Genomic DNA, 18,879 nt, shown 5'->3' with positions numbered 1-18,879 from the left:
TCCCCTATGTTCATCTCTTTGTTTCTTAAGTTCCACACATAAAAGTGAAATAATATGATATCCATCTTTCTCTGATTGATTTATTTCACTTAGCATAATACCCTTTAGTTCCACCCATGTCATTGCAAATGGCAAGGTTTCATTCTTTTTGATGCCTGAATAATATCCCATTGTGTAGATAGATACCACTTCCTCTTTATCCATTCATCTGTCAATGGGCATCTGGGCTTTTTCCATATTTTCACTATTGCAGACATTGCTGCTATAAACATTGGGGTGCACGTGTCCCTTCGAATGACTATGTTTGTATCCTTTGAATAGATACATAGCAGTGCAATTGCTGGGTCTTGGATAGCTCTATTTTTAACTTTTTGAGGAACCTCCCTACCGTTTTCCAGAGTGACTGTACCAGCTTGCATTCCCAACAGTGTGAGAGGGTCCCCCTATCTCCACATCCCCCAAATGTCCACTCTTCAGCACAAACTGCAAGCAGTTGCTGAAGGTACACTAACATATGAGGATCCATGTAATTCAGCATACTAAAAGACTACCAAGGAAACCATATATGATCATCTCAGTCGATGCAGAAGAGCATTTGAAAAAAAATTTCAATATCCATTCCTAATGAAAACCCTCAGCAAACTAAAAATAGAAAGGAATTTTCTCAACTTGATATTTGTATCTATAAAAAACTACAGCTAATGTCTCCTTAATGGTAAAAGACTATATGCTTTGTCCTAAGATTGAAAGCAAGACAAGGATATCTAGTGCCAACACTTATATTCAACACACTGCAGGTTCTAGCCAGTATAGTAAGACCAGAAAAAATAAATAAAAGGTATCCAGACTGGGAAAAGAACAAGCAAAACAGGTCTTTATTCAGAGATGACATAATTGTCTCTATAAACATTCTACATAATCTATTAAAGTTCCACTAGAACTAATATTTAAGATTAGCAAGCTTGCAGGGTAAAAAATTAAATATACAAAATCAACTACATTTCTATAAACTAGCAATGAGCAATTGGAAACTTCTGAGGGTGATGAATACATTCATTATTTTTATCATGGTGGTGGTTTCACAAGTATGTGACATATGCTAAAATTTATCAAATTGTATTCTTTAAAAATGTACTTTATTGTGTATCTATTATACCTGCACAAGGCTTTTAAAGAGAAAGACAGCAAATTTGAGGAGACAGGAGAAAGAATAAAATTGCTTTCAGCCTGCCTTTACCAAGTTGACCTCATTCAATAAGCTGGTTATATTTCCTCATGGGTTTGTGTGGGATAGAATGAAAATATATATAAAGTGGTTAGCACATGTCTCCTTTTTCTTACTTCCTTGGCTGATTCACAATTATGTCTCTTGCTTTAAATGATTCGTAACTTAAAATCATTTATGGTTTTAGGATTTCTCAACCTTAACGATCTCCTCCTCAAAGAAACTCATTTACAAATTTAGTTGGATTATTAAAAGTAATCTCAAAAGAGAATTGCCTAGTAATGTCAAACATGATTCCCGTTTCTAGGCGACTAGTCACTAGATTCAAGTAACAGAGCTAGATGTTTCCAACTTTCAGTTCATCTTAATCACTTAACTGTGCATAGAGTCTATTTATAGTGCTGTTGCTTCCAACATATAGTTCACAATGGATTAAACTTCAATTATGCCTTCTATAATGATCTTAAAGTGTTAACAAGCAATGATACTCAAACCAGTGTATTGAGATTCTCATTTTCAACAACCTTCTAAACATATGCACTTAGAGGTCTTCTGAAACTGAAAATGCTTAAAAAATAGTTGTTGTACTTCCTTTCTAAAATTTTGTTCTCCTCTGGCTTCGTGGGTTTTGGGTGACTAATTACAAAGCCAGAAGCATATACCAGGTGTACTGTGGTGGAAAAGACAAATGATCAAATTATTTTCAGGGCATCAAAGAAACCTTCAATGAACATGTTCAAACTGTGTCTTGCAGGAAGAGGATGGTGGGATCAAGCCCTGCATCAGACTCCATGCTCAGTGGGGAGTCTGCTTGAAGATTCTCTTCCTCTGCTCCTCCCCATACTCACTTTGTCTCTCTGTCTCTCAAATAAATAAATAAATCTTTAAAAAAATAAATAACTACATCACTGAGAAGAAGAAGCAGCCCAATACGAATTCAACACAATTTTATGGAGTACTTTTTAAGTCTCAGGCACTGCAGCACCGCACTGTCGACGGCGCTTCTCTTTTAGGAACCCAGTCCCATGAGAAGTATAGGCCATGTAAACCAATCACCGTAATTTAAGGTGAGATGTTAGACAACAATATGAATAAGGTGCTATGGGAATGGAGAAAAGGAAGAATTTAACTGGACCTGGAGAGTGCAGGAGTATTCTAGGACAGAGGAATGAATCAAAAAGACTGGCAAAAAGGCCATTTCGAATCAGAGGCAGCCAGATAGGAAGTATGAAACCACTTTGCAACCTGCTCTGAAAGGACAAAAGATCATTAAACATACAACTCACATGTTTTGTTGCAGAAAGCCATAGATGGCATGGTTTCTCTTTCTTTAAGCCCTCTTTGTTGGAAGCTTGATATCTCAGAAATCATTTAGAAGGTAAGACTCACAGGTACATTACACAATAGGAGTTTCAGGGCTGTTCATGTTTGTCAAATCTCTGATGCTATCTGAGGTTAGCATTAATGAATCATGCCTAATCTAAGGTAATTGCTGAAAATAATGCTGCAGATCAATACATGTATTAAACTCCTGAAAAACTGCTGAAGACCCAAGAGCCAGCCTCAGAAACATGAGGTCAGGGGAGCTTAGACAATGTGCCTTAATCAGGAGATATCCAGGCAAGCTTCTTGTGGACAAGGACAGTTATGAAAGCCCATAAGCTTTTTGAAATTAGCTCAGTTCTAATAATCTCAGGAAAGACATAAAATCATTTATTTCTACTGATGGTTATTTGAGGAGACTTTCCCCCAGATTGAAAAAAAGTGCTGGATGTGGCTAAATTTCTGGCTCTAACCACCTTAAAGCAGCCAGAAGTTCAATCTTAAGAATCAAACTCCAGGGTGTGGGATGCAAAAGGAAATAACTTATTTCTAGGTGCCACTAGGAAGCAAAATGGCGTCCATCAAAAACAAGCCATTTGACGTCTCTCGGAGTTTCTAAGCACTTCATACAATACACAGTCATAAAATTCTGTTCTTGTTGCATATGAGAAACTATTAAAATACTAGGAAGTTTTGTTTGTATAATTCCAACCCCAAAATGAAATCTATCTGCTGTTAAAAATAAAACTGGTGAAGACAGAAAGAATAATCAAGTTTTTCCTCCTATTTGCCCTAAAGAATGGGAACATGATATTCGTTGAACTGTTTTTCTAAAATTTGTAACTGTTAGAAGAAAATTCCGAATTTATATAAAAAGAGGTTCACAGAAAAGATGTAACTGTTCTGCCATAAGAAGGTGATTTAAGCCTTTGGATTACAGAAAGTTTAAGATGTTGCCCTTGTGGTAATGCAGTGTTTTAACTTAAGGGCCATTGTGACCATCAATTTTCCCTCATGAAACAAATCACCGGCCAACCAAAACATCGATTACTTCTATATTTCCCAAAGAACTCTTCCATTCCCAAATTGAGTAGGTAAATTGCAGCCTCATAAAGGTACTACAGAAGTGTGACAGTGGAGACACACCTTACAAAAGAAACAGATCTTTGGATGGGGACTCAATACATCACTGAGAGGAAGAAATGAAAAAGACATTGAAAACCATCCATTCCGAAGTCAAATAGGAAAAGCAGTTAATTGTCAATGGCCTGTAGAGGAAAGCAGTAAAGTTTCAAGAACTGAGATGACTCTCAGATTTTTAGAAACAATGTGAATTTCATGATGCCCAAAAAGCTAGTTGAAAACTTAGTATTTACTATTTTAGTTTCTCTTTTTGTGTATTTGTTTACTTGTTTTACTGAGTTGAAGGTATTAACTAGCACTCAAAATTATGCTCTTTGATGCATTTAAAGTTATGTTCTTATAGGAAGGAAAATCACCAACCAGAAGTAGCTAATATAGAATATAATGGAGTAAATACAATTGTGTCAAATTTGTAACAAATTTAACTAACATATTAGCTAAAATGTATGCCCATCCTGCAGCATCATATTAATCTTTGCCTCTCCATTGTCTAGTACCCTTAGTGTGCAGCAATATTTAAGCAAAACACAAGTGAATACCCTGAGCTCACAGAGAGCTAGTTAACATTATCATCAGATCCCAGTATGACGATGACCTGTATCAGAGCAAGGTTTGAGCACTATTTTGCCATACACTGTTACAACCTATCCAGTACCTATTTCCTTACCTTACTTATTAATAAAACCCAGATTTTGATTGGGGAAAGCATTCAAAATTGGGACAGCAAGATGTCCAGATAGAAAACTCGCTTTTCAAACCAATGAGATACAAACACAAGTCAGTAAGGAGGGCATGCCTTCCAAATAAAAAGGCAAAGAAAGACTCTTTTGCCTTTTATTCTTCCCTGTCTTCCTGCTTGAAATGCAGGTTCAATCCCTGGTAATGGGGCAACCATATCAACCATGAGCATGAATGCTTCGTGCTTAGGACATGCAGCAAGAAGTGAGAAAGATGCTAAATCTTTGATAATATCGCACACCTACTGCTCCAGTCACTGGCAGCTTACTTTTAGACTTCTAACTGGGTAAGATAAAAAGACTCATTGTTTAAGTTATGGTTTTCATTTGTTTAAAGTCAAATGTATTCCTTCCCTGTATATCCTTTTGACAATGTCTTTAAATTCACAAATTACATAAAAACATAACTTTCCACCTTTATTCTATTATAAAATATCACCTTGGTGCCAGAACACTGAATTGGGGTAAATGAATGGTTAATGTGTGAAAACTTCCCTGAAATTTCTTGCCTCTAACAAGCACCAGAAGGAAGAATTATTTGCATATTATTTATATCTTTTTAAAAATTCTTCATATTTATTTTAAGAAATGACTTAAGGTAACTATGAGCACAATTAGCCTTGTTTAAATTATTTACCACTTTGTGTGAAATGTATTTATGATTTTGCAACACTGCCTAGAAATCTGTTTGTTTGAGATCATTACCTATTATTATCACAGAAAAGAGCTGTTCAAAAGGGCATCTTGAACATTTATTTTGGTAAACAACACCCAAAATTAAATACATCATTTTTAGCAACTAAATAAGACATAAAATTATCATGCTGAGCTCACACCTCCCTAAATGGAAGATATTTTATTTGTTTTTTAATTAAGGTGTGAGTGGATACATCATGGTCCTCAAATTGTGTGAATTACGTGAATAAAAGACATCTAATCATTTTAAGTTGAGTGTATTCAGCAGAAAATTGCTTAAATAAGAATTTTTGAAAAACTGAAAGTATTTGCCATGTCTTTTTTGTTAATTGAAGTATAATTGACATATGTAATATTAGTTTCAGGAGTACAACATAGTGTTTGATATTTGTATACATTGCAAAATTATTACCTACAGTAAGTCTAGTCACCACCTGTAACGATACGAAGTTAATACAATACTATTGACTATATTCTCCATTCCACATTACATCACCATGACTTATTTATTTTATAACTGGAAGTTTGTAATTCTTGATTGCCTTCATCCATATGCCCTCCCAAACTCCATTCCCCTCTGGCAATAGGCAAGCTGTTTTCTGTATCTGAGTCTAGTTTTTATTTTGTTTTGTTTGTTTTGTATTGTTTTTTAGGTTTCATGTATAAGTGAAATCACACAGTACTTGTCTTTCTCTGACATTTCACTTAACATAATACCCTCATCCATCCATACTGTCATAAATGGCAAGGTTTCTTTTTTTATGACTGAGTCAAATTCCATTGTGTATATATACACTACAATTTTTTAATTCATCCATCCATCAGTGGATTCTTAGGCTGTTTCGCATCTTAGCTGTTGTAAACAATGCTACAACAAAGATGAGGTGCATGTATCTTTTCAAGTAACTGTTTTTATTTTCTTCAGATAAATATCCAGAAGTGGAATTGCTAGATCATATGGCAATTGTATTTTAATTTTTTGAAGAATCTTCATACTGTTTTCCATGATGGCTGCACCAATTTACATTCCTACCAACAGTGCACAAGGCTTTCCTTTTATAATCACATCCTTGTCAACACTCATTATTTCTATTTGATACTAGCCATTCTAACAGGTATGAGGTGGTATCTCATTGTGGTTTTGATTAGCAGTTTCCTGATGATTAATGATGTAGACATCTTTTCACATACCTGCTGTCCATCTGTATGTCTTTTTGAGAAAAATGTCTATTCAAATCTTCTACCCATTTTTTAATCGGATTGTTTGTATTTTTGCTGTTTAGTTCTATGAGTTCTTTATGTATTTTTAACATTAGCCCTTAATCAGATATATGATTTGTAGATATTTTTTTCCATTCAGTAGGTTGCCTTTTCATTGTGTTGATGATTTCCTTTGCTGTTCAGAAGCTTTTTAGTTTGATATAGTCCCACTTGTTTATTTTTGGTTTTGTTGTTTTTGCTTTTGGTATCAGATTAAAAAAACCATTGCCAAGAGCTTACCACCTATGTTTTCTTCTAGAAGTTTTATGGCTGCAGACCCTACATTCAAATCTTTAATCCATTTTAAGTTAATATATGTGTATGGTATAAGTTTCTGGTCCAGTTTCATTCTTTTGCATGTGGCTATCCAGTTTTCCCAACATCATTCATTGAGAAGACTGTCCTTTCCAACTGTATAATCTAGACTTCTTTGTAATAAGGTAATTGACTATATATGTGGGGGTTATTACTGGACTCTCTATTCTGTTCCACTGATTTTTGTGTCTATTTTCATGCCAATACCATACTATTTTAATTACTATAGCTTGGTAATGTAGTTTGAAATCGGGGAGCATGATGCCTCCAGCTTTGTTCTTTTTTCTCAAGATTGCTTTTGCTATTCAGGGTCTTTTGTGATTCCATAAAAACTTTAGGATTATTTGCTCTACCTTTGTGAAAAATAACATTGGAATTTTTAAAAAGATTGCACAGAAACTGTAGATTGTTTTGAATCTGTAGTTGCTGGGTAGCATGTATATTTTAACACTATTAAATCTTCCAATCCATGAACACAGAAAATCTTTCCATTTATTTCTGTCTTCTTCAATTTTTCAATAATATCTTGTAGTTTTAAATATACAGATCTTTCGTCTCACTGATTAAATTTATCCCTACATATTTTATTCTTTTTGATGCAATTATAAATGAGATTATTTTATTATTCTGATAGTTTGTTATTAGTGTACTTCTATAACTTTATTGAATTCATTTATTAGCTTTAACAGTTTTTCGATGGAGTCTAGGGTTTTCTGCATATAATTCATGTCATCTGCAAATACTGACAGTTTTACTCTTCCTTTCCAATTTGGATATATTTTACTTCTTTTTCTTGTCTAATTGCTCTGGCTAGGAGTTCCAATAGTATGTTGTATAAAAGTAGCTAGAGTTGGCATACTTGTCTTGTTTCTGATCTTAGAGGAAAAACTTTCAGGTTTTCACCATTGAGTATGATGACTATGGGCTTGTCATATATGACCTTTATTATGTTGAGGTACATTCCCTCTATACCCACTTTGCTGGGAGTTTTTATAATAAATGGATGTAGAATTTTTTCTCAAGTGCTTTTTCTGTATCTACTGAGATGTCTTTTTTTAAAGACCTTATTTATTTATTTGACAGAGAGAGAGAGAAGCAGCAGAGGGAGAGGCAGACTCCCTGCTGAGCAGGGAGCCCAATGCAGGACTCAGTCCCAGGACTCTAGGATCATGACTTTAGCCAAAGGCAGATGCTTAGCCAACTGAGCCACCCAGGTGCCCTATACTGAGATGATCTTATGATTTTTATCCTTCAATGTGGCATATCACATTGATTAATTAATAGATGTTGAACCATCTTTGCATTACTAGAATAAATCCCACTTGATAATGATAGTTCATAATTCATTGTAGTCTCTTATGATCCTTTGTATTTCTGTAATACTAGTTGTAACATCTCTTTTATTTCTGATTTTGAATCCTCTCTTTTTTTCTTGGTGAGTCCAGCTAAAGGCTTGTACATTTTAAGTTTTCAAAGAACAAGCTCTTAGCTTCATTGAGCTTCTCCTTTATCTTTTTAGTCTCTTTATTTCTGCTTTAATTTTTGTTATTTCCTTCCTTCTACTAGCTTTTGGTTTTGTTTGTTCTTCTTTTTCTAGTTCCTTGAAGTGTAAAATTAGGTTGTTTATTTAAGACTTTTCTGTTCTTAAGGTAGACATTTATCTCTATGAACCTCCCTTATAAAACTGCCTTTGCTGCATCCCATAAATTTTAGTATGCTATATTTCCATTTTTATTTGTCTCAAGGTATTTTTTAATTTCTCTTTTGACTTCTTCTTTGACCCATTCATTGTTCAGTAGCATATAGTTTATTTCCACACATCTTATGAATTTTCCAGTTTTCTTCATGTAATTAATTTCTAGTTTCATACCATTGAGGTCAGAAAAGAAGCTTGATATGATTTCAATCCTCTAAAATTTGTTAAAACTTGTTTTGTGGCCCAACATCAGATCTATCCTAAAAAATGTTCGATGTTCACTTGAGAACAATGTATATTCTATTGCTGTTACTTTATTTTATTATTTTTTTAAGATTTTATTTATTTATTTGGCAGACAGAGAGCTAGAACAAGCAGGGGAAGCTGCAGAGGGAGAGGGAGAAGCAGGACTCCACTGAGCAGGGAGCCTGATGTGGGGTTCGATCCCAGGACCCTGGGATCATGACCTGAGCCAAAGGCAGATGTTTAACCAACTGAGCCACCTAGGTGCCCCTATTCTGTTGCTTTTAGATGGAATATTCTGTATATATCTATTAAATCCATCCGCTCTAATGTATTAAGGCCAATGTTTCCTTATTGATTTTCTGGTTGGATAATCTACCCACTGATGTAAGGTAGGTAGATTTCAAAGTCTCCTATCATTATTGTATTGCTGCCTATTTTGCCCTTTAGGTATGTTGATATTTACTTTATATATTTAGGTGCTTCTATGTTGAATGCTTAAATATTTGCAAATGTTTGATCCCCTTGTCAGATTGACTCCTTTATCATTATGTAAAAACTATCTTTTCTCTTACTATTGTCTCTGTTTTAAAGTCTATTTCATCTGATATAAGTATAGTTACTTTAGTTTTCTTTTGGCTTTCATTTGAATGGAATATCCTTTTCCATCCCTTCACTTTCAGTCAAAGTTTAAATATTTTCAAATACATTAAAAATGTATTTACTATTAATCTCCTCCTTCTTACACTAGGATAAGAGCAGAGAATGTGTTTGCCCTATCCAGAAATATATCCTTGGCATACAAGAAACAAAAAATATATTTGTTGAATGGTTGGTTGGCTGAATGAATGAATCTAAGGCATGGTGGAAGAATCAAATAATTGTTAGATATAGTCAATGACCTGAGGGAATTTCAAATATAAATAAAGAGATAAAAGACTAACTGGAAAATATGAAATAATACCAACACTAAAGTGAAAGGACAAAAGTGTCTTCAGAGCTCAATGAAAAATGTCAATGACATCAATTCTTTGGTAGTTCCACAGATTAAACCTTCCCCCTAGACAGAAGTAACAGCACAGCACAGCCAGAAAGAAGAGTTGAAGCAATGCACAGTGGAGTTGAACAGCTGTGAGAGGTTCCAGTCCAAGATGGCAAGATAGGGAGATCCTGAAATCACCTCCTTCATGAAACACACCAAATTACACCTACTAACAGAATAATCCCTCCTGAAGAACTGAGGGCTGAATGAACAGCTGCTAGACAACCAAAGATAAAGAGAACAGCAAGAGAACACCACAAGAGATGGAGACAAGGTAATAAAGATAATGCTGCAAACAGCAGTGGGAAAAGATAGTACTGAGGGACCAGGAATAGATTCCTCTGTTCTTGGGCACAGAAAAAAAGCCAAGGTTTAAAAGAACAACTAACATATAAGAGACAACATTAGAACCCTCCCAAGCGGTGGAGGAAATGTGGAAATGCTCTCCAGGTCAGAGGTACTAGAGAAAACAGCTTATGTTCCATTCCCACCTTAAAAGTCTAGACCAGAGCAGGATCTGGACACTATATTGGGCAGGTACAGTCATCACAGTGAGCTTGCGACTTCAGCAAGCTGAGGGTCTGCAAGCCCACACTAGCTCCAGATGAGCTGGAACACAGAAAAAAAAGAAAGAAAGAAAAAAAAAAAAAACAGAGCTTAAAAGCACCAAGGAATTATGGAAATAATCTCTTCCCCTCCACCTTAAGGGCCCAGACCAGAGTAGAGTCCAGATGCCATAACTGGTGGGTCCCAATACTGTTAACAGGCATGTCCAGTCATCACAGCGAACTTGTAAGTTCAGCAAGCCCAGGGACCATAAACCCACACCAGCCTCCATGGTGCTTGAGCACAGTGTGGGTGTGTGTGGTTTTTTTTTAACTAAAAAAAAAAATTTTTTTTTAATTTGTCTTGTTTTAGCTTTATTTTTGTTCTTCTTGGGTTTTTTTCTTTCCTTTCTTTTTCTCTTTTTTCTTTTCTTCTGTTTTCTTCTGTTTCTTCTCTTTTTTCTTTTTGATTTTTTCTTTTCTTCCTCTATTTTATTATTTTCTTTTTTCTTTTATGATTTTTTTCCTCTTTCTGTAAAAAGCTACAGTTTAGAAGAGTAACTAGCATACACAGTCACAACTCCAGGCAGCCAGCAAAAGTCACCAAGCACAAAGAGACTACGCAGGGGACAATACATACAAGGCAACTCCTTCAAGTTTAAGAGAAGTTGCTGTTCCATCTAACCTACAGAAACAAAACAAAAAGCCAACCGAAATGAGGAGACAAGGAAATATGCTCCAAAAGAGAAAACAAGAAAAAACTTCAGAAAAAGAACTAAATGAAACAGAGATAAGCAATGTGCTTGATAACGAAGTTAAAGTAATGATTATAAATATACTCACTGGCCTGGAGAAAAGAGTGAAAGAATTCAGAGAGAACTTCAATAAAGAGATGGAAAATTTTAAAAAGAACCAATTAGAGTTAAAAAATACAATAATTCAAATAAAAAGCACTCTAGAGGGAGTCAACAGTTTAGAGGATACAGAAGAATGTATCCACAATCTGGAAGATAGGGTAATGGGAAGCACACAAGTTGAACAGCAAAAAGAAAAAAGAAATTTTTAAAATGAGGATAGATTAAGAGATCTCTTAGACAACATCAAGCAAACAAACATTTGCATTGTAGGGGTCCAGTAGTAAAGAGAGAGAAAGGTGAAGAAAACTTATTTGAAGAAATTATAAATGAAAACTTCCCTAGCTTAGAGAAGGAAATAGACATCCAAGTCCAAGAAGTACAAAGAGTTCCAAACAAGAATAACCCAAGGAGGTCCACAACATGGCATATAATAATTAAAATACCAAACTTTAAAGATTAAGAGAGACTCTTAAAAGAAGCAAGAGAGAAACAAAAAATTACCTATGGAAGGAAAACCTACAAAGCTATCTGGTGATTTTTCAGCAGAAACGTTGCAGGCCAGAAGATACATATTCAAAGTACTGAAAAGAAAAAATCTACCACCAAGAACACTCTACCAGGCAAAGTTATCACCCAGATTTAAAGGAAAGATAAAATGTTTCCCAGACCAAAGAAGAAGAAGAAGAAGAAGAAGAAGAAGAAGAAGAAGAAAATTATCACAACTAAACCAGCTTTACAAGAAATGTTAAAGGGACTTCTTTAAGTGGAAAATAAATGTCCATAATTAGGATGCCTGGGTGGCTCAGTCAGTTAAGCATCTGCCTTCAGCTCAAGTCATGGTCCCCGGGTCCTGGGATTGAGTCCCACATCAGGCTCTTTGTTCAGCAACAACCTGCTTCTCCCTCTGCCTGCTGCTCCCCCTACTTGTGCTCTCTCTCTGTCAAATAAAATATTTTAAAAAAGAAATGTCCATAACAGACATAAGAAAATGATGAATAAAAAGATGTAAAATATGATAACATATACATAAAATATACAGAAGGGAATGAAAAGGGAAGAGAAGGGGGAAAAGAAAATGAAAGGAGTTCTTTTCCTGGTTTGTTTTGTTTAGAATGTGTTTAAATGAAAATGACCATCAAATTATGATAGACTGCTATTTACTTAGGATTATATATGAACCTCATGATAAGCACCATACTAAAACCTATGATACATAGACAAAACACAGAAAAGAAAGAAAGCCAAAATAACACTATAGAAACTCATCAACCAAAAAGAAAGAGAAAGAGAAGAAAGGAACAAAGAAGAACTACAAAACAACCAGAAAACAAATTCTAAAATGGCAATAAATATGTATCTATCAACAATTACTTTAAATATAAATATAAATTACTTTAAATATAAATTACTCTAAATATTCTAATCAAAAGACACAGCATAGTGGAATGGAGAAAAAAACAAGACCATCTGTATGTGGCCTACAAGAGACTCACCTCAGACCTAAAGACACATACAGATGGATGGAAAAACATTCACCATGCAAATGGAAGCAGAAAAAAAAAAAAAAAACAGCCAGAGTGGCAATACTTATATCAGAAAAAATAGACTATAACAAGACACAAAGAAGGGCACTTCATAATGATAAGGGGATTGATCCAACAGGAGGATCGCAAATATTTATGCACCCAACACAGGAGCACCCAAATACATAAACCAGCTATTAAAACATAAAGCAAGCAAACAATAGTAATGCAATTATAGTAGGGAACTTTAACATATCACTCACACCAATGCATAGATCATCCAGATAGAAAATCAATAAGGAAAAAGTATCTTTGAACGACACATTGGACAGATGGACATAACAGATATATACAGAACATTCCAACCCAAAACAGAATATGCATTCTTTTCAAGTGCACATAGAACATTCTCCAGAATAGATCACATATTAGGCCTAAAACAAGCCTCAACAAATTTAAGAAGATTGAAATTACACCATGCATCTTTTCTGATCACAGTAGTATGAAACTAGAATAAGTCACAAGGAAAAAAAAAAAACTGGAAAAAAACCACAAACACATAGAGACTAAACAACATGATACTAAACAACCAGTGGGACAACAAATCAATCAAAAAAGAAATTTTAAAAATACATGAAGACAAATGAAAATGAAACACAATGGTCCAAATTCTTTGAGAAACAACAAAAGCAGTTCTAAGACAGAAGTATATAGCAATACAGACCTACCACAAAATTTTTAAAAAGCTCAAATAAACAATCTAATCTCGCACCTAAAGAAATTTAAAAAAGAACAAAGTCCAAGGTGAGTAGAAGAAAGGAAATAATAAAGATCAAAGCAAAAATAAATAATAGAAACTTTAAAAATAGAGAAAATCAATGAAATCAAGAGCTGGTTGTTTGAAAAGATAAAGAAAATTTACAAACTCTTAGCCTGACTCATAAAGAAAAAAAGAGACAGGACCCCAAAAAATAAAATTGGAAATGAGAGAGAAGTAACAACTGACACCACAGAAATACAAAGGGTTATGAGAGAATACTGTGAAAAATTACATGCCAACAAACAACCTAAAAGAAATAGATAAATTTTTTGAAACTGAACCAGGAAGAAATAGAAACTCTGAACAGACTGATTACAAGTGACAGAATTGAATCACTAATGAAAAAAACTGCCAAAAAATAAAAGTCCAGGACCAGATTCTAACAGACATTTAAAGAAGAGTTAATATCCATTCTCCTCAAACTATTCTAAAAAATAGAAGAGGAAGGAAAGCTTCCAAATACATTCTGTGAGCCAACATGACCCTAATACCAAAACCAGACAAAGACACTGCAAAAAGAAAGTAGAGGCCATTATCCCTGATGAATGTAGATACAAAACTCCTCAACAAATTATTAATAAACCACATACATTAATACATTTAAAAGATCATTCATGATGATCAGGTGGGATTTATTCCAGGGATAAGGATGGTTCAATATTCATAATCAATCAAGGTGATATATCACTTGAACAAAATGAAGGATAAGAATCATATAATCATATCAGCAGATGCAGAAAATGCATTTGACAAGATTCAACATCCATTGATGATAATAAAAAAAAAAAACTTTCAACAAAGTGGGGTTAGAAGAAACATACCTCAATATAATTAAGGCCATAATGAAAAACTCACAGCTAACATATTCAATGATGAAAAACTGAGAACTTCCCTCTAAGGTCAGGAATGAGACAAGGAGATGTCTACTCTCACCACTTCTATTCAACACAGTATAGGAAGTTCTAAACACAGTATAGAAAATCCTAGTCACAGCAATCAGAAAGAAAATAAATTAAAGCCATCCATATTGGTAAAGAAGAAGTTAATCTGGGGCGCCTGGGTGGCATAGCAGTTAAGCGTCTGCCTTCGGCTCAGGGTGTGATCCCGGCGTTACGGGATCGAGCCTCACATCAGGCTCTTCCGCTATGAGCCTGCTTCTTCCTCTCCCACTCCCCCTGCTTGTGTTCCCTCTCTCGCTGGCTGTCTCTCTCTGCCGAATAAATAAATAAAATCTTAAAAAAAAAAAAAAAGAAGTTAATCTGTCACTATTTGTAGGCTACCTGATACTATACATAGAAAATCGTAAAGACTGTACCAAAAAACTACTAGAAGTAATAAACAAATTCAGTGAAGTGACAGGGTACAAAATTAATACCCAAAAATCTGTAGCATTTCTAAACAACACTAATAATGAAGTAGCAGAAAGAGGAATTTTTTTAAGTACCATTTACAATTGCACCAAAAACAATAAAATACCTAGGAATAAACTTAATCAAAGAGGTGAAAGATCTGTACTCCAAAAACTATAAACCACTGCTAAAAGAAATTGAAGATGACACACACACAAAAAAAGGAAAGATATTCCATGTTCATGGATTAGAAGAATTAATATTGTTAAAATGTCCATACCACCCAAAGCAATATATGGATTGATGAATCCCTATCAAAATACCAACAATGTTTTTCACAAAACTAGAACAAATAATGCTAAAATTTGTATGGAACCACAGAAGACCCCAAATAGCCAAAGCAATCCTGAGAATGAACAAAAAAAAAAAAAAAAAAGCCTAAAGCTATCACAATACCAAATTTCAAGATATACTAGAAAGCTATAGTAATCAAAACACTATGGTACTGGCACAAAAATAGACACATAGATCACTAGAACAGAATAGAAAGCCCAAAAGTAAACCACGATTTTATGCCAATTAATCTATAACAAAGGAGGCAAGAATATACAATGGGGGAAGAAACAGTCTTTTCAGTAAATGGTGCTGGGAAAACTGGACAGCTACATGTAAAAGACTAAAACTGGACCACTTTCTAACATCATACACGAAAATAAACTCAAAATGGATGAAAGACCTAAATGTGAGACCTGAAACTATAAAAGTCCTAGAAGACAACACAGGCAGTAAATTCTTTATTGGCCATAGCAACATTTTTCTAGATATATCTCCTAAGGCGAGAGAAACAAAAGCAAAAACAACCTATTGGGACTACATCAAAATAAAAAGATTTTGCACAGCACAAGAAACCATCAACAAAACAAAAAAACAATCTACTGAATGGGAGAAGATGTTTGCAAATGATGTATCCTTTGAGGGGTTAATATTTAAAATATATATGGAACTTACACAATTCAACACTAAAAAAAAAAAAATCTGATTAAAAAATGGGCAGAGGACCTAAACAGACATTTTTTCAAAGAAGACATACACAGGGCTAATGGGCTCATGAAAATATGCTTAACATCCCCAGTCATCAGAGAAATGCAAATCAAAACCACAATGAGATACCACCTCACATCAGTTAGAATGGCAAAAATGAAAATAGCAAGAAATAAAAAGTGTTGGTAAGGATGAGGAGAAAAGGGAATACTCATGCATTGTTGGTAGGAATAAATTGGTACAGCCACTGTGGAAAGCAGTATGGAGGTTCCTCAAAACACTCAAAATAGAAATACCATACAAATTAATAATGCCATTATTGGGTATTTACCCAAAGAAAATGAAAATACTAATTCAAAAAGATACATGCACCTCTATGCTTATTTCAGCATTATTAATAATAATAATGCTTATTCCAGCATTACTCACAATAACCAAGATATGGAAACAAACTAAGAATCTGTTGATGGATGAAAGAATAGGAAAAAAAAAAAAAAAAATATATATATATATATATATATATATATATATATATATATATATATGAATACACACACACACACACACACACTCCCATAGTGGACCAATACTCGGCCATAAAAAAGACTGAAATCTTGCCATTTGTGACTACTTGAATAGATCTTGAGGATATTATGCTAAGTAAAGTAAGTCAGACTGAGAAAGACAAATACTATATGAGTCCATTCATAAGTGGAATCTAATAAAAAATGAACAAAGGGCAGAATCAGACCTATAAATACAGAGAACAAACTGATGGTTGCCAGAGGGATAGGAGGTGGAAGGTTGGGCAAAATAGAAGGGGAGAGGGAGATATAGGCCTCCAATTATGGAATGAATAAGTCATGGAAATAAAAGGCAGAGCGTAAGAAATACAGTCAATGATACTGTAATAACGATGTAATGGGACAGGTGGTAGCTACACTTGTGGTGAACATAGCATAATGTATAAACTTCTCAAATCACTAAGTTGTACACCCGAAACTAATGTGTGCCAACTGTCCTCCAATAAAAAAATAAAATTTGAAAAATAAAATTTAATTTAATTTAATAAAATACAAGAAATTAACCAGAAAAGAAGATACGGTATCTTTTTTACAATGTTTGTGGTGCAGTAAGAAAAAAATGCAAGATTGAGTTAGAAGATGGTGGTTTTAGGATTGGCTGTGTTAAATTAGCAGTTACCTAGCATCACTGAGTGATGCTAGGTAAGTTTCTTCTTTGAAAAATGGGGATGAGAATGCTTACATCACTGAATTATAATCTGGATTAAAGGAGACTGTATGACAGTAGTTTGGGAAGTATGTGTAATTACAAGAATGACTAACAGTTCTCGGGTTCTTATTATGTGTCAGGCACTGGAGTCATCATTTCACACAGATGATCTCTTTTAATCCTCAGAACAACACAGAGGAAAAGGCATTAACCAGGGTTTAACATCAAAGGGAGGGCACCTAGAGGGGGCTTGGGCTGGGAGTTGGGGAGGAGGAGAGGAAGGAATTTTGGTTGAGAAAGGAGCAGTGCTACTAAAACATGCTTTTCTGGGGTGTCTGGGTGACTCAGTCGGTTAAGCAACTGACTTGTAACTTTGGCTTGGGTCATGATCTTGGGGTCCTGGAATGGAGCCCAGAGTCTGGCTTCCCCACTCCGCTGGGAGTCCGCAGTCCCTCTTCCTCTCCCTCTGCCCCTCCTGCTGCTTGCGCTCTCTCTCTCTCTTTTTCTCTCTTTCTCTCTCATATAAATAAATAAAATCTTCTAAAAAATGCCCTTCTTTCACAACCTGCTCTAACAATTGCCCTGACTTCCACATTACTTTGGCTAATTTCACATTTTAACTAGGAGGATGACATCAAAGTGCAGTCACCTGGTAGGACGTTGATACATCCCACTCACAGTAAGCACCTACTGCTGTGTGCTGGCAAAAATACACACATGTAAGACCTGAGGGAATTCCTTGATATCCTTGGTGAGGAAAATGCACTCCTTCAAATTCACTGTATGTGTTAAATTGTTCATAATTCAAGTATATTTTTAAGGATAGATTTCTGCAACTGCCATCCCATGTACATTTCAAGGGAAATCAGAATGCTGTCAAACATCTTCCAGAGACTTAGGGAACTCTTGCATGGAGAGAACATATACCATAAATTAGAAAATGCTAAAAGGATTCCCAATATTCCATCCAATCAGGAGGTACGCAAGCAGTGCGACATAAGGATTAGGAGTGTGGGCTCCAGGGACGGCAAATCTGTTTACAGACTGCCTCTGCCTCACTTTCGTGATTAGGAATTCAGGGATGTTTATTCACTACATAGAACCTTAATTTCCTCATGTGTAAAATGGAAACATAAACATGTCACTCGAGTGTTACTGCGACAGTTAAATGAGATGATATGAAACAGAGCATAGTGTGCCGCTAAGGGGAAGTACGGAGAGTGGCAATTTTTTTCTTTTTACTAATTTGTTAAGTTTTTTTAATATTAGATGTTTACACTTGGTACCAAGAATTACCACTTTCATCATATACCACTAGTGACAAAATTAACTTCATGATATAACTTTAATACCAGAAAATATCCTAAACATATTAGTTCTTCAATAACTATCTTTTCAGCATGAGCTGTCATTCAGTCCAAACCAAAATTACAAAAATGCTAAATACTGAATTAAGTTTCCTTAAAAATTAGCTTTCTGTGGACTATGTGATTATTTCTTATGGTTTGGTATCAATCCCCAAAATAGAGATATTACATATGATCTCCTTCCCCCAGAAAATTCCAGCAAAACCAAGCATTTAATACTAAATAGTAAATACATTCATTTAGCACATTTACATAAATTCTAATCACATAGAATCATTAAGCCTCTATGCTCTCTTATTCTGTATGTAGATTTTGTTTCAATTCTCAGGAAGGGTTATTTCAAACTCATTTGAGGATTCATTTCCTCATTTTCTTGAATCAATATACGCCAAAGGAGTTTCTCTCTTTACCAGAAAATTTGCATAATATATTATTCTTCTAATTTGTGATTTTAGTGCCTGTGG

Source organism: Ursus americanus, chromosome 8 (genome assembly GCF_024610735.1).
Source record: "Ursus americanus isolate L20-20 chromosome 8, mUrsAme1.1.p, whole genome shotgun sequence".
In the NCBI taxonomy this organism is placed as follows: domain Eukaryota; kingdom Metazoa; phylum Chordata; class Mammalia; order Carnivora; family Ursidae; genus Ursus; species Ursus americanus.
The sequence above is the reverse complement of the archived record's forward strand: the minus strand, read 5'-3'. Positions refer to the sequence as shown.